This window comes from Oryx dammah, unplaced genomic scaffold (genome assembly GCF_014754425.2).
Source record: "Oryx dammah isolate SB20612 unplaced genomic scaffold, SCBI_Odam_1.1 HiC_scaffold_3, whole genome shotgun sequence".
In the NCBI taxonomy this organism is placed as follows: Eukaryota; Metazoa; Chordata; class Mammalia; order Artiodactyla; family Bovidae; genus Oryx; species Oryx dammah.
In genome coordinates, this window is record NW_024070187.1 from 32,213,890 (window position 1) to 32,233,021 (window position 19,132).

The window sequence follows — 19,132 nt, forward strand, 5'->3', positions numbered from 1 at the left end:
TCTTTCGACCATATTTTATAGTTTTAAGTTTACAGTTTGTTGAATTTATTCCTATTTAGTTCTTGTTGATGCTATTATAAATTGAATTGTTTCTCTAATTTCATTTGCAGATTGTTCATTGCTGAACAATATATATACCTATAGCTGATTCATGTTTAGAATTGACAGCCTCAAAATTCTGTAAAGCAATTATCCTTCAATTAAAAAAATAAATAAATTTTAAAAAAGAAATACAATTGATTTTTGTTTATTGATTTTATAACCAAAAACTTTGCTGAGCTAATTTATTCACCCTGTAATTTTTCTTAATGGATTCATTATGATTTTTTAATAAGAAAAACTAGCAGGCTTCCCAGGTGGCTCAGTGGTAAAGAATTAGCCTGCCAAAGCAGGAAATGCTGGTTGGATCCCTGGGTTGGGAAGATCCCCTGGAGTAGGAAATGACAATCCACTCCTCTATTCTTGCCTGAAAAAATCCCATGGACAGAGGAGTTTAGCGGGCTACGGTCTGTGGTGTCACAAAGTGTCAGACATGACTGATCGACTGAGGAGGCATGAATAGAAAAAACTATGTCATTTATAAATAGAGGTGGTTTTACTTAAACTTTTCCAATCTTGGTGCTTTCTTTTTAATGCCTAGCTTAAGACCCTCATTACAGTATTGAAATTAAGTGGGGTGAGTGTATGTGTTAGTCACTTAGTTGTATCTGACTCTTTGTGACCCCAGGGACTATGTAGCCTTCCAGGTCCCTCTGTTCATGGGATTCTCCAGGCAAGAATACTTAGTAGGCTGCCATTCCCTTCTCCAGGGGTGAGTGTATGTGTGCATGCTAAGTCACTTCAGTCATGCCTGACCCTTTGCAACTCTATGGACTGTAGCTCTCCAGGCTCTTCTTTCCATGGAATTCTCTAGGCAAGAATACTGGAGTGGGTTGCCATGCACTCTTCTAGTGGATCTTCCAGACTCAGGATTCAAACCCACATCTCTATGTCTTGTACGTTAGCAGGTGGGTTTTTCCCACTAGAGCCACTTGGGAAGCCCAGAGGTGAGTGTATGTCCCTTTTTCCTGATTTTAGGTAAAGCTTTAACAATAAAATCTGATATCACCTGGAGATTTTTCATAGATTTGCATTATTGTTTGAGAAACTTGTTTTCTGATTCTACTTTGTTAAGTGTGTTTACAATGAAAGGATGCTTTTTTTGCAAATAATTTTTCTATTAATACATCTGTTAAGGTACTTACCTGATTTTGGTCTTCTAAGTAATATGGTGTTATTAATGGATTGGTTTTTGTGTGTGTGTTTTGAACCAATCTCTTCTTACTGATTTAAATTTAACCTTGGCATAATGTATAGTGTTTTGTTTATTTTTGTTGCTTCTGGACTCAATTTGTTAGTATTTGGCTGAGTAGTTTTGCATCCATATTCATAAGGGATATATGATTATTTTTCTCTTGTGCTGTCTTTGCCTGGTTTTGGTTGTAGGTTGATGCTGGCCTCATTAAATAATTTGGGAAATAATCACTCCTTTATACTTTAGAGGAATTACTGAAGATTTGGTGTTATTTCTTCCCTAAATATGTGTTAGAATAAACCAGTATAGTGATCTTGGGTGGGATTTCTTTTGTTTTTTGATTATCAATTAACTCTCTTTACTTTTATACATCTTTTCAGATTTTTAAATTTATTTTTTGAATTAATTTCAGTAGGTTTGTTCTTCCTGGAAATGTTTCCATTTTATCCAAGTTTTTGCATTTTTTGACATGTAGACTTGGTAACTTGCATTTTCTCATGGTGTTATCTTATATCCTTTTATTATCCCATAAACAAGCTGGAATCAAGATTGCCAGGAGAAATATCAATAACCTCAGATATGCAGATGACACCACCCTTGTGGCAGAAAGTGAAGAGGAACTCAAAAGCCTCTTGATGAAAGTGAAAGAGGAGAGTGAAAAAGTTGGCTTAAAGCTCAACATTCAGAAAACGAAGATCATGGCATCCGGTCCCATCACTTCATGGGAAATAGATGGGGAAACAGTGTCAGACTTTATTTTTGGGGCTCCAAAATCACTGCAGATGGTGACTGCAGCCATGAAATTGAAAGACGCTTACTCCTTGGAAGAAAAGTTATGACCAATCTAGATATCATATTCAAAACAGAGACATTACTTTACTGACTAAGGTCTGTCTAGTCAAGGCTATGGTTTTTCCTGTGGTCATGTATGGATGTGAGAGTTGGACTGTGAAGAAAGCTGAGTGCCAAAGAATTGAGAAGACTCTTGAGAGTCCCTTGGACTGCAAGGAGATCCAACCAATCCATTCTGAAGGAGATCAACCCTGGGATTTCTTTGGAAGGAATGATGCTAAAGCGTAAACTCCAGTACTTTGGCCACCTCATGTGAAGAGTTGACTCATTGGTAAAGACTGTGATGCTGGGAGGGATTGGGGGCAGGGGGAGAAAGGGACGACAGAGGATGAGATGGCTGGATGGCATCACTGACTCAATGGATGTGTCTGAGTGAACTCCAGGAGTTGGTGCTGGACAGGGAGGCCTGGGGTGCTGTGATTCATGGGGTCGCAAAAAGTCAGACATGACTGAGTGACTGAACTGAATGAACTGAAAGAAGAAAGTAGTCTCTCTTTTTCCTTTCTGACCAGACTTTGAGTCTGGTCTCTACTTTCCTGATTACTCTAGCTAAAATGTTTTGTTAATTTTGTTTGAATCTTTCCAAAGAAACAACTTTTGATTTTGTTGGTTTTCTCTTTGTTTTTCTAATTCTATGTCCTTTTCTTCTGCTCTGTTTATTATATTTTTACTTTTGCTTCTTTCAGTTTTGCTCTTCATTTTATTTCTAAAGGTGAAAAGTTAGGTTGTTCATTTGAGATCTTTCTTTTTCAATACAGGTGATATTGTTGTTTTTATCAACAACATTGATAAATATTGTTGTTCAGTTGCTGAGTCTTGTCTGACACTTTGCGACCCCAAGAACTGCAGCATACCAGGCTTCCTTGTCCTTTACTGCCTCTAGGAGTTTGCTCAAATTCATGTCCATTGAATGGGTAATACAGGGAATAACATCTATAAATTCCTCTCTATACACTACTTTAGCAAATCTCATTAGATTTTTATTTTGTGCTTTTTATTCATCACAAAATATTTTCAAAATTCTCTTGTAGTTTGAGCCATTTGTTTTTTTAAGAGCATATTGTTTATTTTCAACATATTTATGTAATCTGCAAATTTCTTTCCTCTATTGATAGCTCATTTAATTCCAATGTGCCTGACCATTATACTTTATATAATTGAAATTATATAGAATTGATTGAGGCTTATTTTAAAGCCCATCAAATGGTATATCCTGGTCATATTTCACATACACTTAAGAATTATTTTCTTATGTATTTTGAAGACTAATACTTTGTCGGCCACATTATTTGCAAATATTTTCTCCCAGTCTGTGTGTTGTCTTTTTGTTTTGTTCATTGTTTACTTTACTGTGCAAAAGCTTTTACGTTGGTTACATTTAAACATTTTTGTTTTTATTTCCGTTAGGGAGATGGATCAAAAAGATACTGCTGTGATTTATGTCAGAGAGTGTTCTGCCTATGATTTCCTCTAAGAGTTTTATAGTGTCTGGTCTCACATTTAAGTCTATAATCCATTTGAGCTTATTTTTGCATATGGTGTTAAAGCATGGGTCTTCTCTGCTGGCTCAGCTGGTAAAGAATCTGCCTACAATGTGGGAGACCTGGGATCAATCTCAGGGTTAAAGAATGATCTAAATTTATTTATTTTTTAATGTGGCTGTCCAGTTATCCCAGTACTATTTGTTGAAGAGAATGTCTTTCCGACATTGTGTAGTCTTGCCTCCTCTGTCATAGATTAATTGATACTAGGTGAATGGGTTTATTTTTGGGTTTTCTATCCTGTTCTGTTGAACAATATTACTATTGCCATACTGTCTTGATTACTGTAGTTTTGTAGTATAGTCTGAAGTCAGGGAGCCTGATTCCTCCAGCTCTGTTTTCTTTCACAAGATTGTTTTGGCTATTTAGGGTCTTTTGTGCTCCCATACAAATTCTAAGAATTTTTTTTTGTTCTAGTTTTGTGAAAAATGCCATTGGTAATTTGATACTTATTGTTCAGAATCTGTATATTGTCTTGGGTAGTACAGTAATTTTGACAATTTTGTAAATCTACTTATATTTAGTGCAATTGCTGATAAGGTGAAAGTTGAGTCTGACATTTTTGCTATTTGTTGTCTATATATATATTGTCTTTTTGCTGCAGTTATTCCTTAAAAAAAAAAAAACTACTTTGTTTTGCTAAATAGATATTTTCTAGGATATTTAACTCTCTTTTGTTTCCTTATTTGTTAGTTATCATCTTGGTAGGTCTCCTAGGAATTACAACTAACATCTTAACTAAAGCAATCTAGTTTATATTAAAGCTTAAATTTATACAATATACAGAAATTTTGCCCTAATTTAGTGCCATTCCTCAGCTTTACATCCTATTTTCATATAAATAAAGTTTTATATGAGTTCATCCTCATAGTTAAAACTTTTTTTTTTTTGGTACAGAATTGAAGCATTACAATGAAAAATATATTTATAGTGTCTTTTATATTTACCTGTGCAGTTACTTTCACCAGTGTTCTTATTTTTTTCCCATTGATTTGAGTTATTGCATAGCGTTTTTTCCTGAAGGGCTCATTTAATATTTCTTATAGGAAAGTCTTTTAGTGATGAAATCTCTCAGTTTTTATTTATTAGGGTGTGTGTTAATTTCTCCTTCAATTTTGAAAGATAGTTTTGCTGAATACAGGATTCTCGGTTGACATTCATTTTCTTTCAGCATGTTGAATATGTCATCCTACTGCCATCTGGCATCCATTATCCTGTGAAGAGTCAGCTGTTAACTTTATTGAGAATTCCTCAGATGTGATGAGTTGCTTTTCTCTTCCCACTTTCATCATCCTTTTTGTCTTTGGCTTTTATCAGTTGCACTATGATATGTCTAGAAGTGGATCTCTCTAGTTCATCCATTTTAGAATTAATTGAGCGTTTGGATGGGCAGATAAATGTTTTTCATCAAATTTGGAGGTTTTTTAAAAATGCTGTTATTTATTAAAATATTATTTCTACTCCTTTGTCTTCTCTTCAGACTCTAATTAAGCACATTTATATGCTAAATGCTATGTCACAAGACTCTGAGAGTCTATTTTTCTTCGTTTTTTCTTTGTTTTCTCATATTGGATAACCTTAATTGACCTATCTTCAGGTTCACTATTTTCTTTTTCTATCCGATCCAGCCTGTTGCTTATCCTCTCTAATGAGTATTTCATATATATACTTTTCAGTTAAAGTATAAAGATATTTTGTGAGACATTGTTCCCACAGTCTCTTTAATAGACCAATATCTATTTGGTGAGATATTGTTCCCACAAAACTGCAAAGATGGTTTCTTTTTGCTCTTTGAACATATTTATATCAGCTTTGAATATTAAGCCCAATGTTTGATCTTTCTCAGGAATACTTTTCTATTGACTGATTTCACCCCCCCTCGCCCCCCGTGCAAGGGTAATGCTTTTTGGTTGTTTGTTTGTTTGTTTTCTGTGTGTCTCATATTGTTTATTAAAACTTACACATTTTAGATGTCCATGTGTAGAGTGTTGGAAGAGGGTGTTTGCTATGACCAGTGCATTTTCCAAACACCCTCTTCCAACACAAGAGAAGACTCTACACATGGACATCACCAGATGGTCAACACCGAAATCAGATTTGTTATATTCTTTGCAGCCAAAGATGGAGAAGCTCTATACAGTCAACAAAAACAAGGCCAGGAGCTGACTGTGGCTCAGATCATGAACTCCTTATTACCAAATTCAGACTCAAATTGAAGAAAGTAGGGAAAACCGCTAGACCATTCAGGTATGACCTAAATCAAGTCCCTTATGATTATACAGTGGAAGTGAGAAATAGATTTAAGGGCCTACATCTGATAGATAGAGTGCCTGATGAACTATGGAATGAGGTTCGTGACATTGTACAGGAGACAGGGATCAAGACCATCCCCATGAAAAAGAAATGCAAAAAAGCAAAATGGTTGTCTGGGGAGGCCTTACAAATAGCTGTGAAAAGAAGAGAAGTGAAAAGCAAAGGAGAAAAGGAAAGATATAAGCATCTGAATGCAGAGTTCCAGAGAATAGCAAGAAGAGAAAGAAAGCCTTCTTCAGCAATCAATGCAAAGAAATAGAGGAAAACAGCAGAATGGGAAAGACTAGAGATCTCTTCAAGAAAATTAGAGATATCAAGGGAACATTTACACGCAAAGATGGGCTCAATAAAGGAGAGAAATGGTATGGACCTAACAGAAGCAGAAGATATTAAGAAGAGGTGGCAAAAATACACAGAAGAACTGTACAAAAAAGATCTTCATGACCCAGATAATGATGATGTGATCACTCACCTAGAGCCAGACATCCTGGAATGTGAAGTCAAGCAGGCCTTAGAAAGCATCACTACGAACAAAGCTAGTGGAAATGATGGAATTCCAGTTGAGCTATTTCAAATCCTGAAAGATGATGCTGTGAAAGTGCTGCACTCAATATGCCAGCAAACTTGGAAAACTCAGCAGTGGGCACAGGACTGGAAAAGGTCAGTTTTCATTCCAAATCCAAAGAAAGGCAATGCCAAAGAATGCTCAAACTACTGCACAATTGCACTCATCTCACATGCTAGTAAAGTAATGCTCAAAATTCTCCAAGCCAGGCTTCAGCAATACGTGAACCGTGAACTCCCTGATGTTCAAGCTGGTTTTAGAAAAGGCAGAGGAACCAGAGATCAAATTGCCAACATCCGCTGGATCATGGAAAAAGCAAGAGAGTTCCAGAAAAACATCTATTTCTGCTTTATCGTCTATGCCAAAGCCTTTGACTGTGTGGATCACAATAAATTGTAGAAAATTCTGAAAGAGATGGGAATACCAGACCACCTAACCTGCCTCTTAAGAAATCTGTATGCAGGTCAGGAAGCAACAGTTAGAACTGGACATGGAACAACAGACTGGTTTCAAATAGGGAAAGGAGTACGTCAAGGCTGTATATTGTCACCCTGCTTATTTAACTTATATGCAGAGTACACCATGAGAAACGCTGGACTGGAAGAAGCACAAGCTGGAATCAAGATTGCCGGGAGAGATATCAATAATCTCAGATATGCAGATGGCACCACCCTTATGGCAGAAAGTGAAAAGGAACTCAAAAGCTTCTTGATGAAAGTGAAAGAGGAGAGTGAAAAAGTTGGTTTAAAGCTAAACATTCAGAAAACAAAGATCATGGCATCCAGTCCCATCACTTCATGGGAAATAGATGGGGAAACAGTAGAAACAGTGTCAGACTTTATTTCTTGGGGCTCCAAAATCACTGCAGATGGTGATTGCAGCCATGAAATTAAAAGACGCTTACTCCTTGGAAGAAAAGTTATGACCAACCTAGATAGTATATTCAAAAGCAGAGACATTATTTTGCCGACTAAGGCCCGTCTAGTCAAGGCTATGGTTTTTCCTGTGATCATGTATGGATGTAAGAGTTGGACTGTGAAGAAGGCTGAGCGCTGAAGAATTGATGCTTTTGAACTGTTGTGTTGGAGAAGACTCTTGAGAGTCCCTTGGACTGCAAGGAGATCCAACCAGTCCATTCTGAAGGAGATCAGCCCTGGGATTTCTTTGGAAGGAATGATGCTAAAGCTGAAACTCCAATACTTTGGCCACCTCATGTGAAGAGTTGACTCATTGGAAAAGACCCTGATACTGGGAGGGATTGGGGGCAGGAGGAGAAGCGGATGACCGAGGATGAGAGGGCTGGATGGCATCACTGACTCGATGGACGTGAGTCTGAGTGAACTCCGGAAGATGGTGATGAACAGGGAGGCCTGGTGTGCTGCGATTCATGGGGTGGCAGAGAGTCGGACATGACTGAGCGACTGAACTGACCTGAACACATTTTAGATAGTGTAATGTGGGATCCTGTGATGCACATCGCCTCCTCCCGTAAAGTTTGTTATTGCTGATTGTTAACTTGTTTTTTGTTATTCTTCTTGCTATTTGTTTTCTGTCTTTCCTGGACTAATTCTATAAGGTCTGTATTCTCTGTGTTGTGTGGCCACTGAATGCCCTGCTTGGTTACTTTCATTTCAGCTAATAATTTGAAGGAGATTTTCATAAATGCTTTGAGCCAATAAGTTTCCCAGTCTTAGCAGAAGAGCACTGTGTTTGTTTTGATATTTGCTTTCAGTGCTCAGGCATGCAGTTTATAACTCTGTCTTAGCTTTCTTTCACTTCCTCCTTGTCAGAGATTCAAGGTCAGATAGAGCTTAGAGATTAGGTCTTTTGTTTTTATTTGGCATGAATACAAGCCTTTATATGGGCATTATCTTCTTGGTTTCTAGGAATACATTAAGGCTTTAGAAGTCCCCTATTGATCTCATTCTCTGTTTTTAACTTTTAAGGTTTTGGTCACCCCCTTTTTAGTCACCAACTGTTGCCACCTCAGGCAAATAGATGGGGGAAAAAATGGAAACAGTGTCAGGTTTTATATTCTTGGGCTCCAAAATTACTGCAGACAATGACTGCAGTCACAAAATTAAAAGACACCTGCTCTTTGGAAGAAAAGCCATGACAAAACTAGACAGCATATTAAAAAGTAGAGACATTGCTTTGCCAACAAAGATGTGTATAGTCAAAGCTATGGTTTTTCCACATGTGTAGTCATATACTGATGTGAGAGTTGACAGCAAGGAAAATTGCTGAAAAATTGATGCTTTCAAGCTGTGGTGTTGAAGATGACTCTTGAGGGTCCCCTGGACAGTAAGGAGATCAAGCCAGTCAATCCTAAAGGAAATCAGTCTTGAATACTCATTGGAAGGACTGATGCCGATGCTCCAATACTTTGGCCACCTGATGGGAAGAGCTGACTCGTTGGAAAAGACCGTGATGCTGGTAAGATTGAGGGCAGGCTGAGAAGAGCATGACAGAGGATGAGATGTTTGGATGGCATCACTGACCCAACGAGCATAAGTTTGAGCAAACTCTGGGAGATCGTAAAGGACAGGGAGGCCTGGTACACTGCAGTCCATGGGATAGCAAAGAGTCAGACACCACTTACCGACTGAAGAACAACAGGCAGGAGAAATTTTAAACAATTGCCACTGATTGTTTTAGGTAAAGACCCTGGTGTAGCTGTTTGTTGTTGTTTAGTTGCTAATTTGTGTCCGACTCCTTTGTGACCCCATGAACTGCAACCCACCAGGATCCTCTGTCCGTGGGATTTCCCAGGCAAGAATACTGGAGTGGGTTGCCATTTCCTTCTCCAGAGGATCTTCCTGACCTATGGATTGAACCTGTGGAATGGCAACCTATCCAGTATTCTTGCCTGGGAAATCCCATGGACAGAGGAGCCTGGTGGGCTACAGTCCTTGGGATCACAAACAGTTAGACATGACTGAACAACTGAGCACACATCCTATCTTACTAAATTCAATGGTGAATTTACTGTGGCTGTGAGTCTAACAGGATTCCCTACTTTTTTTCATTCCTGAAAAAAATATATATATCACATAATGTAAAAACAAAATGAACAGCATGTTCTTTAGTTTGCATCTTACTGTAAATTGTTTTCTAGTTCTGGAACATGTTCAGAACATTTTTTAACAAATTAAATTTTGCCTTCTTCAATGAAAGAATAATATGTCCTCTGTGGTGGACAAATGTTGTAGTTCAATTCTATATTTAAACTTATGCTTCAATATTGTGGATTATACATTTTCTTTATAAAACTGCTAAATTACAGAACTTCCAGATGCTCTTACTTATAAACAAGTCTGTATCTAAGCATTATCAACTTAACCTACATCCAGAATAAAAAGAACCTATATATTCCCTATAAAGAAAATTGTTGCAATGCATCATAACCAAAATGTATGGTTATATAACTCTTTGCCACCATAAAAAAAATCTTGTACAGAATTAAGAGAAAAATACCTATATGTTTTACCAGGGAAAATACAAAAATCTACTCTCTGAAATAATGTGATCCTAGTTATAAGGTGAGAAATAATATGCTTATGGTATTATTATCACTATTTTTATTTACAAAGCAAATTCTCAGTAACTTACAGGTATTAAGTGGCTGTTTTACCCACTTCCTATGATTACCTTTTCATTTTCAGTGTTTTATTTACTCATCTACCTACCTAGTATCTGCCAATTGTGTTCTATGTATATCCACTGATTCATAACTTCATTTATTTACTTCATACCTATTAAGTATCTGCTATAAGCTCTTTAAGGGAAGGAACTAGATCTTATTCATTTTTGTCTATTTTCTACCAGAGTGGCTATAATGAAAAACATGAAACTAAAAAAATATAAAGCAATGCAACAGTTTAGTATTACATGGTTATCTTTGAGATTACAAATTGGCTGTTCCTCACACAATTGTTAATATTTGATCATTTTTTACTTTCAAAACTGTAACTTCATGTGATCCACCTTAGTATAGTTATGTGTAGAAGAACCAAAAGGTCAGACACAAACTCATAGAACAGGTCAAATCTGACCTCACTTTAGGATTTAGTTTGGAAGCAGGGAATTGGTGAATATCACCTTAAGGTATATGTACCCCCGTGTTCATCACAGCATAATCACAATAGTGAACAATGATATGTAAGAAGTCTACATGTCCAATAATGGATGAAACAATAAAGAAAATGTGACACACACCCATAAACCTAAACACTGGAATATTACTCAGCCATAAGAAAGAAGAGAATCAGCCTTTTGTCTTATAGCAATAGAGCTTGAGGGCCTTATACTGAGTGAAATGTCAGACAGACAAAAATAAATACTGTATGATGTCATCCTCACGTGGAATCTGAAAACACTGACCTTATAAAAAAGAGAATAGAAGAATGGTTGCCAGGAGTCTGGGGTGGGGGGAATGGGGTGATATTGATTGAAGAGTATAAACTTTCAATTATAAATTGAATAAGTCCCAAAGATCTAGTTTAAAGCATGGTAAATATCATTAATAGAACTATATTATTTACTTGAAAGTTGCTAAGAGAGCAAATCTTGAAAGTTTTCAGTAGGCTACAAAAAGAAGGTAATTATGTGAGGTGATAGAAGTTATAACTAACCCTATTGTGGTAGTCATTTCACAATATATATGTGAATCAAGTTGTCATGTTCTATGCTCTACAAAATATATAAATAGTACCTCAGTTATCTGGAAAATGTGTAAAGAATAAGAATTACTGTTTAATCTTACATACATTTTTAGTCTTTTTCCCCCTTTAATTTACTTACTATATCTGTTCATTTTTAGACAGATAACACTGGCATACCCCATATATCAGTTAAGATAATCTCCACTGGAAGAAACTGAAAACCTGACTTAAACTGGCCTAATAAGTGAGGACATTTTAAGCTTCCAACTAGGAACCCAGAGGAGTATGTGTCCCAGTATCAGCCTAGATATATGGTTCCATTTTATTCTAATTCCCTCATTTATATCCTTTAGTTGCTGGCTTTCTGTCTTGTACCCTGATGTACAAAACCAGTGGAGGCCATCTTCCATATTTGCTTCCTCTTGAGTGTGATTCCTTTCCAGAAACCCCAGGCTCTTTATATCTGTTCCCATGGCTGGGACTTTAGCCCTCATTTCTGAACCTTTCTATGCCAAGGTGTTGAAATTTCACTGAGACTCTTCAGACTACTCTAGCAAACACTGGTTTATGCTATTGTATGAGAGATACAATGGTATTGATTATTAAAATGAATGTACATTTGGGTATTTTCTATTCAGGGCAGAGAAAGATGAAATGCTATGAAAGAAGAAAATGACAGGTGCATTTCAGCTAACTGCCAACTCATGATACACAGTGAAATGCAAAAAGATTCTATGGGAGAACTAAAGAAATTCTCATCTCCTATGGCTATGGGGAAAATTTTGTTAAAAATTATTCCCAAAACCTGAATGGAAAAACACTGTAATGACTAGGTAAATGCTCACCTAATGTACAAAACTGGATATGACATCTGGTGAAGCTGGCCTACTATATTTCAAGACAAAATATATAATTTGAACCAATGGCCATTTTGTGGGACTATATCCCTGACAAGTAGAATATGTTGGCTTGCAAACCACTGCATAGAAATAAGATTTGCTCCTCTCATTGTAACTTCCCATGACCCATTTGGGAATTTGTGTTTCTATGTGCACAACTTGAGGCACCAATGGAATAAAGAAACTGATTCTTAAGAGTGGTGGTTCAGATGGAAAGGGAGACGGGGAGTGTGCTTCTCTCAGGAAACATAAAAAAGGGTCCACTGGTCACTAGTCTTAGGATTATGTCTCTTGCCTTGTCACCTTGGACTCCTCTTGACAGAGAAACAGGCAGGAAAAAAGAGTTTAAGATTTTAATGTCTACATTCATTAATATTATCTTGAATGCCAACATGAAGATTCAGAAACAAGGTAGATTATTATTATTTATATAAAGCATTAACTTCTTAGGCCTCACTTTGCCTTTGTTCTTACCCTTGGGATGACGTGAGAGGAACCAGATACAGTCTGGCATGTAACAGGATCTACTGTAGGCAGGTATCACAAAAAATAAATCTGGCATTTATAGGGAAGAAAGAGGCAGCTTTCCTTCCTTTCCTTCTGAGTCTCTTTGGAAATAGGAAGAATCTTGAGTCCTCACACTTTGGAATCAAAGTAAATGTTTGCAGAGAAAGATGAGACGTTTGTATATAGCTTTACAACTCAAGGGATATCTTCGTATGTCAGAGAGTAAGAGGATCTGAATAGTACAAGGAGTGCCGTGTAGCAAATACTGGTGACACATCTCCATCCTATCAGTGTGCTCCAGACCATTTCCAACTGACAGCACTTGTATTTCTTTGCCTAAAAAATTGTTTTTACTGAAGACTTGGAAGTTACTTTACAAAGGTAACAGGTTTGAATATGAAGATAATCAATACTCCGTATGAGTATATCTATGTCTTTTTTGCTGTCCTGCATACAGGGTCATCATTGCTATCTTTCTAAATTCCATATATATGTGTTAGTATACTGTATTGGTGTTTTTCTTTCTGGCTTACTTCACTCTGTATACCCAGCTTTTTGCTTCTGCTGAGAGAGGCCTATCTTTACATTTCTCAAAGATTTTTGTGTGTGTGTGTGCAGAATTACATTTGAAAGACGCTTACTCCTTGAAAAGAAAGTTATGACCAACCTAGATAGCATATTAAAGAGCAAAGACATTACTTTACCAACAAAGGTCCGTCTAGTCAAGGCTATGGTTTTTCCAGTGGTCATGTATGGATGTGAGAGTTGGACTGTGAAGAAGGCTGAGCACCGAAGAATTGATGCTTTTGAACTGTGATGTTGGAGAAGACTCTTGAGAGTCCCTTGGACTGCAAGGAGATCCAACCAGGCCATCCTAAAGAAGATAAGTCCTGGGTGTTAATTGGAAGGTATGATGCTAAAGCTGAAACTCCACTACTTTGGCCACCTCATGTGAAGAGTTGACTCACTGGAAAAGTCCCTGATGTTGGGAGGGATTGGGGGCAGGAGGAGAAGGGGACGACAGAGGAGGAGAAGGGGACGACAGAGGATGAGATGGCTGGATTGCATCACCGACTCGATGGAGATGAGTTTGAGTGAACTCTGGGAGTTGGTGATGGACAGAGATGCCTGGCATGCTGTGATTCATGGGGTCATAAAGAATTGGACACGACTGAGCGACTGAACTGAACATTTATAAAAATATAGTTGTCTTAATTGATAGCATTACCAGAATGACCTCTAGGTACCTTATTCCGCAAGGATCTGTGATCATGCTCTTTTTTGACAGCATGACTGCTTTTTGGGAGGCAGACATATGAAATTTAGAAAACTATGTAACTGATAAGCCAAAGGCTGATGTTGGATCTTCATATGGTAAATTGTTATAACTCATTTGGTTTTCAGACCTAAGTTCACAAATCCTGAGGATTTGGATTGAAATGGAGGTTGGATCTCTTTGGCAAAGGACTTGTAACAGTACTTATTATAGACTCTCCCCAAAGAAATTACTGCCATTTAGTAGAGTAACTGTATACTTGGAAAAATAATATGCAAAATTATTTAATTTATTTTAATTGGAAGCTAATTACTTTACAATATGGTGGTGGTTTTTGCCATACATTCACATGAATCAGCCATGTGTGTACATGTGTTCCCCAGCCTGAACCCCTCCCCCCTTTCCCTCCCCATCCCATCCCTCAGGGTATCCCGGTGCACCAGCCCTCAGCATCCTGTCTCATGCATTGAACCTTGACTGGCGATCTGTTTCACATAGAATAATATACATGTTTCAATGCTATTCTCTCAAATCACCTTCTCCCATAGAGTCCAAAATATATCTGTGTCTCTTTTGCTGTCTCACATATAGGGTCATTGTTACCATCTTTCTAAATTCCATATATATGCATCAATATACTGTATTGGTGTTTTTCTTTCTGGCTTACTTTGCTCTGTATAATAGGCTCCAGTTTCATCCACCTCATTAGAACAGATTCAAATGCATTCTTTTTAATGGCTGAGTAATATTCCATTTTATATATGTACCACAGCTTTCTTATCCATTCATCTGCAGGTGGACATCTAGGTTGCTTCCATGCCCTGGCTATTGTAAACACTGCGGCAATGAACATTGGGGTACATGTGTCTTTTTCAATTCTTGTTTCCTTGATGTGTATGCCCAGCAGTGGGATTGCTGGATCGTACTGCAGATGGTGATTGCAGCCATGAAATTAAAAGATGCTTACTCCTTGGAAGGAACAGTATGACAAACCTAGATAGCATATTAAAAAGCAGAGACATTACTTTGCCAACAATCGTCTGTCTAGTCAAGGATATGGTTTTTCCAGTGGTCATGTATGGATGCAAGAGTTGAACTGTGAAGAAAGCTGAGCACCGAAGAATTGATGTTTTTGAACTGTGGTGTTGGAGAAGACTCTTGAGAGTCCCTTGGACTGCAAGGAGGTATATCCAGTCCATTCTAAAGGAGATAAGTCCTGGGTGTCCATTGGAAGGACTGATGCTAAAGCTGAAACTCCAATACTTTGGCCACCTAATGTGAAGAGTTGACTCATTGGAAAAGGCTGTGATGCTGGGAGGGATTGGGGGCAGGAGGAGAAGGGGACGACAGAGGATGAGATGGCTGGATGGCATCACCAACTTGATGGTCATGAGTTTGAGTGAACTCCAGGAGCTGGTGATGGACAAGGAGGCCTGGCATGTTATGATTCATGGGGTTGCAGAGTCGGACATGACTGAGCAACTGAACTGAATGGCAGTTCAATTTCCAATTTTTTACGGAATCTCCACACTGTTTTCCATAGTGGCTGTACCAGTTTGCATTCCCACCAACAGTGTAAGAGTGTTCCACTTTCTCTGCACCTTCTCCAGCATTTGTTTGTAGACTTTTTTTAAAGCAGCCGTCTGACTGGCATGAGATGGTACTTCACTGTGGTTTTGATTTGCATTTCTCTGATAGATAATGAGTGATGTTTAGCATCTTTTCATGTGTCTGTTAGCCATCTGTATGTCTTCTTTAGAGAAATATCTGTTTAGTTCTTTGGCCCATTTTTTGTTTGGGTCGCTTATTTTTCTGGAAATGAGCTGCTGCAGGAGTTGCTTATATATTTTTGAGATTAATTCTTTGTCAATTGCTTCATTTGCCATTATTTTCTCCCATTCTGAAGGCTGTCTTTTCACCTTGCTTATGGTTTCTTTCATTGTGTATAAGCTTTTAAGTTTAATTAGGTCTCATTTGTTTATTTTTGCTTTTATTTTCATTACTTAGGGAGGTGGGTCATAGAGGATCCTGCTATGATTTACATCAGAGAGTGTTTTGCCTATGTTTTCCTCTAGGGGTTTTATAGTCTTGTCTTACCTATAGATCTTTATTCCATTTTGAGTTTATTTTTGTATATGGTGTTAGAAAGTGTTCTGCTGTTTTTGCTGTTGCTGCTAAGTCGCTTCAGTTGTGTCTGACTCTGTGCGACCCCATATACAGCAGCCTACCAGGATCCTCTGTCCCTGGGATTTTCCAGGCAAGAATCCTGGAGTGGGTTGCCATTTCCTTCTCCAATGCATGAAAGTGAAAAGTGAAAGTGAAGTTACTCAGTCGTGTTCGACTCTTAGCAACCCCATGGACTGTAGCCTACCAGGCTCCTCCATTCATGGGATTTTCCAGGCAAGAGTACTGGAGTGGGTTGCCATTTCCTTCTCCAGAAAGTGTTATAGTTTCTTCTTTTACAAGTGGTTGACCAGTTTCCCCAGGATCACTTGTTAAAGAGATTGACTTTCCTCCATTGTATATTCTTGCCTCCCATGTCAAAGATAACGTGTCCATAGGTGCATGGATTTATCTCTGGGCTTTCTATTTTGTTCCATTGATCTATATTTCTGTCTTTGTGCCAGTACCATATTGTCTTGATGACTGTGGCTTTGTAGTAGAGCCTGAAGTCAGGCAGGTTGATTCCTCCAGGTCCATTCTTCTTCGTCAATATTGCTTTGGCTATTCGAGGTTTATTGTATTTCCATACAAACTGTGAAATTATTTGTTCTAGTTCTCTGAAAAATACCACTGGTAGCCTGATAGGGATTGCATTGAATCTATAGATTCCTTTGGGTAGTATACTCATTTTCACTATATTGATGCTTCTGATCCATGAACATGGTATATTTCTCCATCTATTTGTGTCATCTTTAATTTCTTTCATAAGTGTTTTATAGTTTTCTATATATAGGTCTTTTGTTTCTTTAGGTAGATTTAGTCCTAAGTATTTTATTCTTTTTGTTGCAATGGTGAATGGAATTTTCCCCTTAATTTCTCTTTCTGTTTTATCATTGTTAGTGTATAGGAATACAAGGGATTTCTGTGTGTTAATTTTATATCCTGCAACTTTACTATATTCATTGATTAGCTCTAGTAATTTTCTGGTGGAGTCTGGGTTTTCTATGTAGAGGATCATGTCATCTGCAAACAGTGAATTTTACTACTGTTCCAATCTGGATTCCTTTTATTTCTTTTTCTCTGATTGCTATGGCCAAAACTTCCAAAACTATGTTGAATAGTAGTGGTGAGAGTGGGCACCCTTGTCTTCTTCCTGACTTTAGGGGAAATGCTTTCAATTTTTCACCATTGAGGATAATGTTTGCTGTGGGTTTGTCATATATAGCTTTTATTATGTTGAGGTATGTTCCTTCTATGCCTGCTTTCTGGAGGGTTTTTATCATAAATGGATGTTGAATTTTGTCAAAGGCTTTCTCTGCATCTATTGAGATAATCATACGGTTTTTATCTTTCAATTTGTTAATGTGGTGTATCACATTGATTGATTTGTGAATATTGAATCCTTGCATCCCTGGGATAAAGCCCACCTGATCATGATGTATGATCTTCTTAATATGTTGTTGGATTCTGTTTGCTAGAATTTTGTTAAGGATTTTTACATCTATGTTAATCAGTGATATTGGCCTCTAGTTTTCTTTTTTGTGTGGCATCTTTGACTGGTTTTGATATTAGGGTGATGGTTGCCTCACAGAATGTGTTTGGAAGTTTACCTTCCTCTGCAATTTTCAGGAAGAGTTTGAGTAGGATAAGTGTTAGCTCTTCTCTAAATTTTTTGTAGAATTCACCTGTGAAGCCATCTGGTCCTGGGCTTTTGTTTGTTGGAAGATTTCTGATTACAGTTTTGATTTCTGTGCTTGTGATGAGTCTGTTAAGATTTTTCTATTTCTTCCTGGTTCCATTTTGGAAAGTTATACTTTTCTAAGAATTTGTCCATTTCTTCCAAGTTGTCCATTTTATTGGCATATAATTGCTGATAGTAGTCTCTTATGATCCTTTGTATTTCTGTGCTGTCTGTTGTGATTTCTCCATTTTCATTTCTAATTTTGTTGATTTGATTCTTCTCCTTTTTTTTTCTTGATGAGTCTGGCTAATGGTTTGTCTATTTTATTTATCTTCTCAAAGAACCAGCTTTTAGCTTTGTTGATTTTTGCTATGGTCTCTTGTTTCTTTTGCATTTATTTCTGCCCTAATTTTAATGATTTATTTCCTTCTACTAACCCTGGGGTTCTTTATTTCTTCTTTTTCTAGTTGCTTTAGGTGCAGGGTTAGGTTATTTATCTGATTTTTCTCCTGTTTCTTGAGGTAGGCTTGCATTGCTATGAACCTTCCCCTTAGCGCTGATTTTACTGAATTCCATAGGATTGGGGTTGTTGAGTTTTCATTTTCATTCATTTCTATGCATATTTTGATTTCTTTTTTATTTATTATGTGATTTATTGGTTATTTAGAAGGGTGTTATTTAGTATCCATATTTGTGTTTTTAATAGTTTTTTTTTTTCCCTGTAGTTGACATCTAATCTTACCACATTGTGATCAGAAAAGATACTTGAGATGATTTCAATTTTTCTGAATTTATCAAGGCTAGATATATGGCCCAGGATGTGATTTATCCTGGAGAAGGTTCTGTGTGTGCTTGAGAAAAGGTGAAATTCATTGTTTTGGGGTGAAATGTCCTATAGATATCAAGTAGGTCTAACTGGTCCATTGTATCATTAAAGTTTGTGTTTCCTTGCTAACTTTCTGTTTAGTTGATCTATCCATCGGTGTGAGTCGGGTATTAAGGTCTCCCACTATTATTGTGTTACTGTTAATTTCTCCTTTCAGATTTGTTAGCATTTGCTTTACTTATTGCGGTGTTCCTATGTTGGGTGCATATATATTTATAATTGTTATATCTTCTTTTTGGATTGATCCTTTGATCATTATGTAATGCCTTTCTTTGTCTCTTTTTATGGCCTTTATTTCAAAGTCTATTTTATCTGATATGAGGATGGCTACTCCTGCTTTCTTTGGTCTCCATTTGCATGAAATATCTTTTTCCAGCCCTTCACTTTCAGTCTGTATGTGTCCCTTGTTTTGAGGTGGGTCTCTTGTAGACAGCATATATAGGGGTCTTGTTTTTATATCCATTCAGCCAGCCTTTGTCTTTTGGTTGGGG